Here is an 11,182-nt window from a genome sequence, read left to right on the forward strand (position 1 = left end):
GGGCCCTGTTCAGCGCAGCTCGCGCTCCTGCCCTGCCCGGCGTCGCATCTGCGTTCGTGGTCGCTGGATTATCTGGCTTTCTCCAGAGGCTCCATCCCAGCACTCTGGAGTCCGAGGCCGGCCTGGGCTGCAGAGCAAGCCCTTGTCTCAGAACAAACGGAAAGCCCCGTGGCAAAACCACCGGAGCCCGTTTTCAGCCCCGCGTGGACGCGTGACAGTGGCCGTGTGAAACGCACCTCCCTGCGGCTAAGGATCTGATCCGCCAGGACCCCTGGCCGCGGCCTGGAAACCTGTCCAGCCCTGAGCCTGCTAGGGAAACCGTCCTTCCTCCTAGGCTTAGAATTTGCCTTAGGGGTCGCCCCACAGGGTCGGAGTGTTTCTTTAGGAATAGTTTCTATTTTCTGAGGTAGGTGTTTGTTACACACCGGAGTTGCAGTTCTCGTTTTCTGAATACTTGGAAATTAGTTTCTGCGCCTCTGTCAGCTCATGAAGAATATTCGTACACATAGTCATTGCTGCTGCTTTTAAAAAATGATGTCGGCAAATACCGCACCAATTTCTTTTTTGATAAACAACTGATAAGACATGTTTGTTAAAATTAATTTAGCTACGCTGCCGGGCCCATACCTATAGTCCTAGTGCTGAGGGAGGCTGAGGCAGGAGAACCGCAAGTTTGCGTTTGTCTGGGCAATTTAGCAAGACCTTGTCTCAAGAAAGGCTGGAATGTAGCTCAGCGCAACGATTCTTCAGTATCACAAAACAAAACAATAACCATAACAGCGATACAAAAACTGCCTGCCGGTCTTTATTCCACTCCGTAGTTCACGATGCAGACCAACCAGGTGAAGCTAGAACCGGCTTGGGGGCTTGGATCAGATACGTCCTTTTCCAGATCCAACCCTTAGCAGAGGGAAGACCAGAGGCCAAGTCATGTACAGTGGTCTAGTCCCCGAGTGCAGAAGGGTGAGGGTGCCCTATAGTGCTTCGGAGGAGAGGAGGAAGGGCCGGTGCCATGCTGGGCATTGCTGGCCCGGGGCCTCCTGAACTCTGCCCTTCGGTGGCTTCTCTGGTACCTCCCTCACGTTCTTGCTTCACTCTTCATATTTCTCCTGTCCCCGTGTCGGTTCAGCCCTCAGGCAGTTTTTGTTCCCAGATCACCTCTCTGAAGTTTGTCTAACCTTTGGTTTATCCCAGCTGGCGCTGGTTATACCCATCTGAGTTGCTCAGTTGTGCATTATAATCACCTGGAGAATTTGTTGAACGGATTTCTAGGTCCAGCCGGTGAGGTTCCTTGGCGAGCAGGTGGTTTGCATTTCTAACACTTTCCCAGGGTGGACCGGTAGTGGTTGAGGCTCCGAGAAGTACCCACAAGGCGAACTAATCCTGGAGAAGTGACTTGAGAAATTAGTGAGCTCTCTTCCACTCCAGCAGGTGGCAGTGTTGGGGTCACTGGAAAAGAAAGAGAAGACCAGAACTCCAGAATTACAGTACCTGTGAAGTCTGAATTCTCAAGAACATGTTTTGAGATTGAAAGTTAATACCAGATTTTAAAAATTAAATTTATCGGTACATTTTGGGTATACAGTATAATGACATTCATCATTAATTTCTTTATGTAATCCACCTTGGTTCTTATTTTTTCCCCCCATTCCAGTTAATACCAGACTTTAAAAACAGGTGAGCATAAGTTAGACTACATGAAAGCAGTCTGATTGTGTAGAATTTGGCAAGGATTTTAGCTGTGCCTTCTCTTTTGTTTTCTGGTCATAATTGGTCCAAGGATTTTTGTGAACTCTAAGTCGTACACAGTTTGGTGCCCTCAGATTTGATAGTTAGGTTAACTTCCTCTGAGTAAACTCAGATTACCAATTAATCCCAGTGTCCCTACCCACAAGCATACTTAGGCACATGCAGTGTTTACAGTTTTGTTACCTGCAGCTTTGAAAAAAATAAAATTGAGTCAAGTTGAACAAAAAATTTAGTGTTAGGGTAAGTGTAGTTCAGATATCAAAAGTCTATATGAAAATCCTACTTAGAAAATACTCCTCCAAGTGAGTTAGTATCTTTCGCTGCAGATTTTTCTTTATTAAGTGTTGGTTTTAATGACCTTGTAGCCATTTGGTGGAACTTCAAGTACCTTTGCCTGTGTGCCACCTCTAGAGTTTAGGATTTAACTGGTCTCCGGTGTGACAAGTCCACGTCCTGTAAATCCTGTTATCATTAGGGGATTCTAGGCACAAACTGTACACCCCCTGGCCTGGCACAGGGACATTTCATTTCATTTGTGGTAAGGCGGATTCAGTATGTCCTGGTGCAGGAGTGTGACATGTGACCAATTTAAACAACTGGGTGATTACAGCCTTTATTGTAGTGCTACTCAACTTGAATATAATTAAAAAATAATGAAAATTTTGAAATCAGAGGATTTTTATTTGTTTGTTATACCAGGGATTGAACCCAGGGCCTTCACGTTGAGCTACATCCCCATCTTTTTTAAATTTTTTGAGACCAGGTCTCCCTAAATTGCTAAGTTGCCCGGACTGGGCCTGAAATTGGGTTCTTCCTGCTTCAGCCTGCCAGAGTGTTGAGATTACGTGAGTGAACCACTGTGCCTGTCTGGATTACAGATATTTCTGAATTCCTTCATCTAAAGTGTGGCTATGAGTGGTAATAATGGTTGTACTGCCCTTTTTTTTTTTTAAAAAAAGCCTTAGCTAGACTGTTGGTCTTCAGATAATGTTAAAGTGTCCTTGAAATTAACAGACTGGCTATTATTCTCAGCGTATGCGTCTGCGGTACACACAGGCCTTACCGGGCTTCTTGGGCTACTGAATGCAGCTGTGATTTCTTTCTCTGTCTTAAATACAGCTTTAAAAACAAGAAACAAGCGTCCCAGTATATTCCTGGCTGTGGTGTTTTTGTATCCACTGTTAGTTTCCCAAGGGTAAGAGCTGTATCTTTATGTGAACTCTCAAAAAGGTCCGGGGCATAGAGATACAGTTTGATGAATTTTCACAAACCAAACATGCCTGTTACTGGCACTTGCATCAGGAAGCTGGCTCGGGCCCTTCCTGTCACTGTCCTTGCCTGTTAGGCTTTTTAGTTTGTTTAATGGGAATTTATTTGCATAAAGGACTTCATGACTGCCCTGCAGCTGACGGTTTCTTGAGAATTGACACGCGTCGCGGTCCTGCGTGGGGCATCTGCATGGTCTTCGGCACCGCTGCTTTCTTCCAGCGCCTTCCCAGCTCCCCTTACCCTCTGCATTTCTGATGTGCCATTCTGTCCTACTGCTGAGCTTGCCTAGCCTTGCGAAAACAACAAAATTAAAAATGTTTTGTTTCATTGCTTTCTGTAATTTTGTTATAACCTTTCTATGAGTTTTAAATATTTCAAAATAAGAATCAGTGGCTATGTAACTGTACAATTATGTATATAATTCTGTTCACATTTTTCCAGTTTCCCCTTTGTGTAAATAATTGTTATGAACATCTTTATAAGTTCAACTTTGCAGATGCTTGTGGAATTTTCAATTTTGTTTTTTATTGTAAATTTTTGACGAAAAATTTACTGTCTCAAGACCTAAATACAAATCGGAAAACAATGCCCATCAACAGAATGTGGAGGATAGTACGTTAGAATAACACGAAGCATTTTTAGCTGGTAGTAAAGAAAGCTGTAAGGACTTTCACAAAGAGCTACTTCAAGAGAGTAAAAGATTTAGTTTTAAAATCATGTATAATCTTTAATTCTAGGAAATGCGGTGGTTTGTAAAACAACATATACAGTGCTTTTGCATGTAACTGTTGATGGCAAATCTGTCAGACTACTTTCGTTTCATTTGTTATTAACCAGGACTTACTAAAATAATTGTATTTTATCATGGTCTTTTAGCTAACCAGTTTTTGCTATCACAGCCTAATGCTTGTTGATTTCTCCCCCTAAAAACTGGAAGCCTTTAAGTATTCATTTATCTGATGATCTTATCTTGTAAGCATACTAAAGCATGGGATGAATAAAAAAATATACCTGGAGAACTGAGAGGCAACCGATGTTAGATACCCATGTAATACAAATTAATATTTTGTTTTAAATGATGGCTAGCAGTCTCAGCCTTGGAATATGAGTGGATGGCAAAATGGCAAGTAGCGAGGTTGTGTTTTAAACTAATTCACTTGTGAAAGGCCACGAAATTTTAAAGGATGTGGATCTGTATTTCCATTCCACTTACTGGAAAGGCAGTGCCAGCTCATACATCTCACAGCGTGTCTGAAATGCTGGAACTGCTGGTTTTATTGCTTCCTTACCTAACTTTAAAAATACATTTAAATATTTTTAGAGTTTTTTTTTTTTTGATACCAGGGATCAAACTGAGGACCTTGCTCTTGTGAGGCAGGTGGTAGCACCACTGAGCTAAATCCCTGGCCAGAGCATTTTTAAGTGTACAGAAAAGTTGAACTGAAAATTTGAGCAGAAAACCTTTGGCAAATGTATAATGTCGCGTACCCGTGATTACAGCGTCACATAGATTCGCTTTACTACTCTGAGCATCTCCATCTCAACTGCAGATTCATCCTTTCCTTCCCCGACCTCTGGCCGCTCTACCAGTCTTTGTTGGGTCCTGGTTTTGCCTTTTCTGGCGTGCTGTGAGCTGGAGAGGTCTTTTCTATTGACTTCGGTGCTTAGCAGTGGCGCCGAAGTTTCCTCTGCTGTGTGTTTCTGTGGCTGACAGCTCCCTACCTTTTACACCAGCCATGCAGCTATACCAAGATTGGTTTGTCTACCCATCGAGGGATATCTTGACTACTACTACGTTTTGGCAGTTATGAGTGACGCTAACATAAAATACACGTGCAGATTTTTTGGATGTAACTTTTCAATTTATTTGTTACAATCGGGGTGGGATTGCTGGGTCATGGTGAGAATACATTGGGTTTTGTAAGACACTGCAGACTCTTTCAAGATGGCTGTGTTGATTCATCGTCATACCTGTCAACAATGAGTGGGATTAAGTCTTTAGTTTTTATTCTAGTAACTTTTAGAAGAGACTGTCGTATTTGTAAACTGAGACCTAATCACCCATATTACTGTGCTCACTGTATTCTGCATTTGTTTCAGGTTTAGTTCATTCAAAAGAACCAACATTATTCTGCAGCACTTGGTGAGTTTGAACTTTGTTTTTGCTGACCTTATTGGTCTTATGTGTATATTAAATGCCACTGTTAGGAAAGGGAGAGACACTGGGAAGGCAGGTTTCCTTGACCCTGGCCCATCATTGCCCTGACTGCTAGCCTTGCAGAGGGAGGCATCGGATTATGGTGAAGGGGAGAGGAAGTCTCAGCGCCCAGGTTTAGTAATGGGCTCACTACTCAGCCTTATGTGTATAAAACGAGGACAGGGTATCTGCCTTGTATTGTCGTATGAGACGATTCGCATTTTGCATGGCATATACATAATTTTACGTGTTAGTAATTGTTCTAATGGGATACCACACAGCTTAAGTGGCCTCAATTTATCAGATTGCAAGAAAGAAATAATTTTTTTTCACTTTTATATCCCTTGGGAGCCAGGGGCAGGAGGACCACAAGTTCAAGCTCAGTCTGAATACTAGTAGCTTAGTGACACCCTGTCTTAACATGAAAAATGGGCTGGGGATGTAGCTCGGAGCGGAAGTGCGGGGTTTAATCCCCAGTACTTTCCCCTCATCTCCCCAGAAAAATCAACTGTGTGCCACTACTATTCTCTTACCTGCACTTCTAAACCTCTAAACTAAAAGTGTTTTGTTATTTTTTGTTTGTTTGTGGTAAATGCATTTGATAATGAAAACTTTGCATACTTGAAGCTTTTTGTTTTTTGTTTTTAATGTGAACATTCATGGGTTGGTGCAGAAATATAAAAACATTTGGTTATAATATACTGACCCTGGGCTGGGGATTTAGCTCAGTGGTGTTGCTGCTTGCCTGACAAGCGCAAGGACCTGAGTTTGATCCCCAGTACAAAAAGAAAAAAAAAAAAGTACACTGACCCAGCCCTCCCTTGGCAGGTTTTGAGCAAAGCAATGCTCAGTATGTTACTTGTCTAAATCTAGAATGTTTCCTAAGTTAAGGGATTGTGGCCTCGTCCCCATTTAATGGATGAGAAACTGAGGGCAGAGAGACTGACCTGCCTGCCCAGTGTCCCATGGCTAGCACATGGGCTGCATGAGCGGGGTCAGTCTGGGCTCATCGATTTACCTGCTGCCCTCTCGGGCCTCTGACAAGAGTGGGCCGACCGTTGAAAGGTGGGGTGTGAGGCTAGGGAGCTCTCCCTGCCCCCCGTTAGTCGGCAATTCACTCACAGGCCCACGAGTTTCCTGGCAGAAGAATGTGAAACGGTATCGCTTATTTTAGGTAGGGCGGAATGGGAAGACACGGCAGCCCAGATCCGGTGTAGACATGGGGCAGAAGGGCCTCTGAGGGAAGGAAGACAAACTGACACTCTGGGTCCTGAGGCCTGAGTGTTCTGGATTTGCTTCAGAGATAGAGGGACGCATCCCATGGGGTCCTCCTGGGCCCTTCTAAGAGGGTTGTGTGTGTTTCATAGCAGCATGATGGAACCGTGCTCCTGATGCAGCATCACAGGCAAGCTGATGAGACGGGGCTATTTGTGAAAATAGTGTGGCATTCCTGGCGACCCTTCCAATACGAAAGTAGGGAATAGAACCCCAGAGGGAGGCAGGGGGCTGGTCAAGCTGATGTAGCCAGTAAGCCAGCGGATCCTGCTAGTGAGGCATCTTTCTCTCCCTCAAGGTCCTGTCAGAGCAAACCCAGAACTCGGCCCTCAGGACTTCGAGAGTCATTTGTCTCCTTCCCTTGAGTGCCTTCTGGCCCAGGTCACCACAGTGCCCGCCTGCTCTGGACTTGTGTCCCCCTGTTCCTTCAGTTCCCCCTGTCCCTGTCTAAAATAGTGTGGATCACCAGGCTGATTTGGACATAGACAGCTAAGTTAGATAAAAATGTAACAGGCAGTCAGGGCTGAACCTTCGAGAGTCGAGACAAAAGGTAAAAGCACTACAACTGTGGCCAGAGACACATCAGCTAGAGGCCAGGCCTCAAGATGACGATGAAAGGACCAGCCCCACACTTCCCTGAGGGACGAGAGGGGTGGTAGTGCCTGCCCAGTGAAGTCTGTGTAGCCCTCAGTTGCCTCAGTGGGTGACCGAGACCCCCAGATCCATCACCTGCCCGAGAAGCTCTTCATCCTTTCTGTGTGCTCTTGCTCCGTGACTCGCTGCCCTCTTGGGTCCCTGTTACCTAAGCAACTATACTTTTAACCTTACCGGCTAGTCATAGCTGTCAGCCCGGGGTACCTTGTGGGTTTTGCTCTGTAAAAATTCTCTGTAAAGCGAGGTCCCAGGCTGCGCATTTGGGTCCCGTCCTGCTTCTCAGGAGCTATCCTCTGAGTAAATATTTTCTACTGTTAACCTCCATTGTTCCTAGAATTCATTCTTCGGTTTCAGAGAACATGAACTCAGTGTATCAGACATCTAACAGGTTGGGAGTTAGAATATTTTCCTTATATCATTTGGAGGTCCTATTTCATCTCCTAAAATAGTAGGACTACAAAACTATTCACAGAAAGCTTTTTTTTTTTTTTCTCCTTTGCAGTTGTATTGTTCATTTATTTGTGGTACTGGGGACCCAACTCAGGACCTTGCGCTTTTGAGGCTGGCGGTGGTGGCACCACTGAGCTAAGTCCCCGCCCACAGCAAAGTAGTTTAAACTCTTAATGTGGAAAGCTCATTTCTTCCATGTAATCAGATTGTAGGGAGAGCTGAAGCCCAGGTCTAGTAACTTAGACATTTTTAAACTTCATGGGACTCTGAACATTTTTGAATGGAGTGACATCAGGAGTGTGCTTTGCAGTCTCTCCTTGACGCCCCTGGAAGGACAGACTGTGGGCAGAGATTCTGCAAGTGTGCCGAAGAGGTGACTGTAATACTGCTATGTGGAGAAGGCGATGGGAATGGAAATAATTATAGACAAGAGTCTTTTAAGAGAGAATCTGCGGTGCTTAGTAACTGCCTCAAATGGCTGGGCGAGATGGGCAGAGAAAAGTGAAAATTAGAGATAACCAACATTTTGGGCCTGGTTGGCTGCGATACTTTTACCTGGTGTGAGGACCAGAAGAGACACAGTTGGTGCAGAGCAGCTCCGGCCCTGAAGGCGGGACACTTTCCTGAGTGTGTCTTTGAGGCTGGGGTGCCCTGCCGCTGCTCCTGTCCCTGCAGCAGGCCTCTGGAATAAGAGCCGAGGCGCTGGAGAAGGAAGTTTGAGCCAGTTTCTTAGACTAGACACTCATCCCAGCTGCAGAATTGATGGCGTCACAGAAGTTGAGACAGGAATGCACAGCTAAGGACAACTCGGGTGTTAAATTGCTGTCAAGTGGAGTGTTTTACTGACAGTTTGAAGTTGGGAAGGCTTGCTTGATATTCAGATAATCAGCATTTGTTAAATGCTTTTTTGATGCAAGAATTGTCTTATGCTGTTATGTCCTCTTTATGTTGTAGTTTAAATTTAATGGCATTCTTTGGTATTGGCTACAAACTTATGGAAATTGAGGGGCAGAAAGATGAAAAAAGCATAGCGTATTAAAAATCACGTGATGGTGTCTTTGAGTTGCTGCACATAGGGAGTGGTGTGAGCTTTGGATCGGTGCTTAGGTCTCCACAGGGGTGACTTGTCGTGAGCTGGTGTCACAGCAGGACCGCGTCACGGCATGGGATCACCTGTTCAATGGATTCCACATTTTGAGGACACGCACTTTGTACCAGGCACTGGGTTTTCAGCAAAGGGAATGTTTTCTTTGCAGTGTTGAAGATCTGACGCGTTTGCCAACATTTAGTCTGTAAAGTACAAGTCTCAAGAGAGACATATGAGAGAAACTTCTTTGATCAGTAAGAAATGTTGGCCATTGTATTTTAAAAGTTTGTATTGTGTATTTGCAAAGTAAAGACCAAAAACATCTTACAGGAATATAACTTGTTTATATTGGTTTGAGTTTCTCCCAAACTAATTTCATCACTGGCCATTTTTCTCGTCTATGTAACACAGCAGTTAAAAAAAAAACTTTTTTTCCAGTTCTGTCAGTTGAACCTAGTGCCTTCACATTGAGTTATATTCTCATCCCCTTTTTAAAATTTTGTTTGAGATAGGGTCTTGCAATCGCCGAGTTCCTCAGGCTGGGCCTGAACTTGTCTTCCTGCCTCGGCCTTCCAGAGTGCTGGGAATACAGGGGTGGCCACCATGCCCAGCGTCACCACTCTTAACAGACTATAATCTACTATAAATATTTTACTAGATTTTGGCTTATTTCTTGAGAATAAATCTCTATATTTTTCAACAGAACATTTTAAAAGATTCTTCATACATTTTACTGTTACTTTCCGTTTTATGCCTTCCCTTGTAACCACTTTAATTTTAAATTTAAAAAAAATTTTTTTCAATTGTGTGTCCACTGCAGTTATGCATTTCTTTGAATGTTGGATTAAATTTTATTTAGATTGGTTCTCCTTTAGCCAGTCAGTAAACTTAAGTATTTAATCAGCATTACAGAAAATAAAATTGGGCATTTGGAAGTCTGATTTCTTTTGTGATTTTTGTAGTTTTATTTCACTACAAGTTCCTTAGTACCAATAGGATGAGAAAACTAGAAATACGGTTTTTCTAGTCAGCTTAGTACATTATAAGCCTAATCAATCACTCTTTTAAAATTTTGTTTTGAATAGATAAGAATTCAAAACACTCAAAAGGGCTATCCAATCCATCTTTCAGATGTCTGGTTTCCCTTTCTGGAAGCAAACATTTTAGCACTTTCTGGGTATCCACCCATAGCTCTATTCTGTATGTCAGTTTGTGTGCACACAGAGGGTAGTGTCATAGTTGTCTGCACCTGAGAGTGTTGTGTAACGGTGTGTGGAGAGGCTGCTGCTGCTTCGTCTTGAACCTCCTGACGTGGTAATTGTAATTATTTATGGGGGGACAAGGCTGCGTATCAATGTGTTGCTACAGTGTGTAATACCAGGTCTGGATAATTGCCATGATTATCCCCTCACATACTGCGATTGTGTGTGGCGGGAACGTACAAAGTCCTGCCAGCTGTTTGGAGTAACTAGTTGTTGTCAGCCGTGGTTGTCCTGCCACGCTGTGAAGCCTTAGCAGTTGTTTCTCCCATCTGGCCAAACTTCTTGTTCATCCTGTTTAAAGGCTCCCTCACATGCATCACTTGACCGTACTTTAAATGATTCTGCGCTGACAGTTTTGTGTGTATTTTATTTGGCCCAAAGTAAGTTTAGTCTGTAGGTTAAATTTATGAAGTGGCCTTTACTGCGTCAGTGTGTGCTTTTCCTAGGCTCTAGAATAGTCTGTGCTTCCACAGTATGTTTACTCCCACTCGAGACATCAGAAGACATTAAACCCTTTGATCTTTGTCAGTTTGTGTAAAAGTATATCGCACTACAGTGATAGTCTTAAGTAAATTTGTGATTCTTTAGTGAAAAATTATAATTAAATCGAAAGATGCAGCCTTTTTTGTTTAAAAGCCTTTCCCAAAATTTTTAAGTGAATATAAAAAAAATTGATTTCAACATTATATATGCAACATGATTTTATAAAGAAGTTGAACGGTATAAATATGTTGCTTAATGCTGACAAAATATGGACTTTGGGGTTTTATCAGACTTAAGTATGCTGTTCAGTTTTAATTGCCATACGGAAGTTAAGTTTTCAGTTTAAACTGACTTCTAATTTTATATTGTAGTCTCTTCCATGTGGAGTTTGAAGTGTCTTATCCTCAGAAGAGTAACAGTGCCATGTGACCTCATAGTTGTGTGTGGTAGAATCGTTATGATTGCTCTACCGTTAAATCCGTGCTCGTCACAGGTGGTGCATTAGTCAGGGCCGTATAGCGCATGAACTGTGTGGTTAAGAAACATTGTGTGAGGCCCTCAGTCTGTGAGGTGACATCTTCTTCCCAACTGTGTCATATGTGCTCTGATTTTGCTCCAGACTGTTAATCTTTCCTTTTACCAACTATGTAACACATAAATCCAAAATTTAAAAATCTGGTCTGGAGCCGCTTATTTTGCTTAACTCCCATCACTTTTGCTTCAACACAACAACAATTCCTCCTCCCCCTCACCCTC

General features: G+C 43.2%; 1 protein-coding gene across 1 annotated transcript in view; it reads left to right on the top strand.

The window, feature by feature from the left end:
- Hibch (3-hydroxyisobutyryl-CoA hydrolase) overlaps positions 1-11,182 on the top strand; it is a 47,636-nt gene that overhangs the window by 2,758 nt on the left and 33,696 nt on the right. Inside the window, exon 2 of the mRNA XM_033756395.1 lies at positions 5,119-5,161. The gene's annotated coding sequence lies outside the window, so the exon portion shown is untranslated. The remainder of the gene's footprint in view (positions 1-5,118; positions 5,162-11,182) is intronic.

The sequence above is a fragment of the Fukomys damarensis genome, unplaced genomic scaffold (assembly GCF_012274545.1).
Source record: "Fukomys damarensis isolate Sample0158 unplaced genomic scaffold, DMR_v1.0_HiC HiC_scaffold_26, whole genome shotgun sequence".
NCBI classification, from domain to species: domain Eukaryota; kingdom Metazoa; phylum Chordata; class Mammalia; order Rodentia; family Bathyergidae; genus Fukomys; species Fukomys damarensis.